Source organism: Chiloscyllium plagiosum, unplaced genomic scaffold (assembly GCF_004010195.1).
Source record: "Chiloscyllium plagiosum isolate BGI_BamShark_2017 unplaced genomic scaffold, ASM401019v2 scaf_93528, whole genome shotgun sequence".
Taxonomy (NCBI): domain Eukaryota; kingdom Metazoa; phylum Chordata; class Chondrichthyes; order Orectolobiformes; family Hemiscylliidae; genus Chiloscyllium; species Chiloscyllium plagiosum.
Genome location: NW_025191462.1, coordinates 706 through 3,528, shown reverse-complemented (window position 1 = coordinate 3,528; position 2,823 = coordinate 706). Strand labels below are relative to the sequence as shown.

Here is a 2,823-nt window from a genome sequence, read left to right as displayed (position 1 = left end):
TGGGGTGTAGGGGGAAGCTTTTTTTCCACCGTTTGGGAAGCATGATGTGAACTGTAGACTTATTATTTGTATCCAATTATAGGCAGACTTCTTGAAGGGATTGCCAGTCTATAATGAAAGCAACTTCAGTCGATTTCATGCAGATTCAGTTTGTAAAGCTTCGGTGAGTGCATATCAAAGTCTGAGATTCATCACTAACGTGTCTTTATTATTGTCATCAAAGTACGTAAAGGGAAACCTGTTTTGAATCTGTGAACTGGAAATTGTGAACTAAAGAAATATTTTGGAATATGGATAACAGTTTGTGTTAAATGGAAAACCTGGAAGTTAATTGCAGGTTGGTTCCTGATTAAAAGGTTCTGCAGATGCTTCAGTACTGTGCCTGGGTTATGTTTAAGCAGATAACAGAAGTTGGCTATTGATGAGGTCAGTACCCGTGAATTGGTTCCAGCAAGTCTTGGGGGGAAAAAAACTTGCTGAAGCAGGCAGCAGGCTTTCAGTGATAACTGGGACATCATGCAGGAGACTGACTTTTGACTTCTGTCAGGGAGTGGTCAAAGTTTGAATTAGGTTTTGGATTATGTTTCTTTGAGAAGGAATCTGGCTGTTGATGCTGCAGCAATGTATTGCAGGCCACTAATAGTGCTCTGCCAATGCTTTTGGTTGCATTTACCTTTTTACTCAAGTCCATTTGGATTGCGCCGTATACCTCAGCACAGAGGTGGTATGTTTAGCACCCAGGTGCAGAGCTTGTTCAATGACCCCTTGTCAGTTGCTGGGAAATATCCTAAGTCATTCGTAGTAGTTACAGATACTCCGTCCTTGACTCGGAAAACTTGAGTGAATATGGTTCAATGTGTGCCCCACCCTAACATCTGTGCACACCAAACCCAGGATCAGAAAAAAAACCTGATTAAAGAGAAGAATTTCAACAAATATTTTAGAGGAGGAGAGAGATGGAGATGCTTAGAGAGGGAATTCCACAGCTGAGGACATGGCCACAAATGGTGGAGCAATGGAAATTGGAAATGTGTGCAATGGATAAGAGTTTGAGCAGTGCGGAGAACCAGACTTGGGGGCTGATTACAAAGATAATCAGGGGCAAGGCCATTGAGCGATTTGAGCATGGAATTTTGAAGTTGAAAGCTTTGGAGAACAGTCAGTGAAAACAGTAATGATGAGTGAGTGAATATTGTGTAAGTCAGAATCTGGGTGGTTATGGAGGGCTAAAAACTTGCTCAGAGTGCAGTGGAACAGACAAACCTGGAAGCAACAAAACTGTGGGTGAGGACTTCAACATCATGAGCTGAAATAAGTGAGAGGTCAATAGGAGTTGGGATAGCTGATGTTGGCAATACATTAGGCGAGGGTCTGGTCAATAATAGCCTACGCATAATTACAATTTTGTGGCATAGCCATTGAGGGTGGGTGTACCAATCAGGATCCATTAAGTAATGACAAAGCCCAGGGTTATTGAGTCAGGCAGAAAAGTGGAGTTGGGGCCAAACTTGGATCAGCCATGATTTTATTAAATGTTAGACCAGGCTCTCACTGCTGTGTAGACTGTCTCCAGCTCCTAATTTGTATGTAAACAATATCTTCATATTTTTAGGGGTCCATGATAAAGGTTGAATTACTAGTGGGTGTGTTACACCCAGCAATGGATGTAGCCTTAATGACTGAATGTTTACTGGATTATCGTAGTTGATGGCCAGGGAAAATAACTTACCTTAAGAGCTTTAAATCAGTGAATTTTTAAAGTACAAAATTTTTTTTGGTTTGCAGAATAGACGACCATCTGTGTACCTCCCAACGCGCGAATACCCATCCGAACAGAGTGAGTGTTTGAAGTTTTGCTTTTTCAGTAAAATGGATCTTCCAGCAATGGTAGAGCACTGAATGAATAGATTTGATTTGTTCCCGATTCTCCTAGCTGGTAATGGTGTGTTCTGTGTGGTCTCTCCTGGGTCAGAGCTACAACCACCTCCTCTTGATGAGTGAAGCTCCTGGCCTTTGTCTCACTCTGCCTCAGCTTATATACTGTTACACCAATCACTATATGGTGTCTTCATTTTTACTGGTGCACCCTTGGGTTTGTGCAATGACCCTGTGCTAACCCTGTCCGTGGCCTTTGGTTGAAACTCACTTTGTGTGTAAGAGCCTCGCAGCCAGCAATCTTCACCCCAACACACTCAGCTGGATCTGAACCTGGATTCAATACTGTAAATCCTGCATTGACCCCACACGAACTGCTTGTCTTATTTGGCACAGTTATCACTCCAGGAGAAAGTGAGGTCTGCAGATGCTGGAGATCAGAGCTGAAAATGTGTTGCTGGAACAGCGCAGCAGGTCAGGCAGCATCCAGGGAACAGGAGAATCGACGTTTCGGCATAAGCCCTCCTTCAGGAAGTTATCACCCCAGGCTTATTCCATTAAACTGTTTATAGATGACCAATAAATCTTTGTTTTTCATTTTACACAGTCATTGTAACAGAAAAGACCAATATATTGCTTCGATACCTCCATCAACAATGGGACAAAAAGGTAAGCTGGCTGACAGTTGTTGGGTAAGAGGTTTGAATTTTAGGTGCTGGGTAGGATATCTAAGACAGCTTTGATGTATGAATGGATGCCAGTACAGTGGTTGGAAATTTGCTGCATTATTGGTTGTCATATGAGGGCCTGAGGCATTGGGTGAAAGATGTTCCCTGTGTGGTGGAGTTCCCTCTGAGAAGGAGTTGATTGATTTCTGTTAAAACACAGAAAGGGGAACTTCCTGTGAATTGAGACAAGTAGATGAGTGGGAATATATTGGGGGTTGAT

General features: G+C 42.6%; 1 long non-coding RNA gene across 1 annotated transcript; it reads left to right on the top strand.

The window, feature by feature from the left end:
* Nucleotides 1-48: 48 nt before the first annotated feature.
* On the top strand, nucleotides 49-2,568 carry LOC122545698. The gene is made up of 3 exons (XR_006310578.1): nucleotides 49-163; nucleotides 1,786-1,837; nucleotides 2,483-2,568. It is a non-coding gene; the product is annotated as an uncharacterized LOC122545698 (long non-coding RNA).
* The last annotated feature ends 255 nt before the right edge of the window (nucleotides 2,569-2,823 follow it).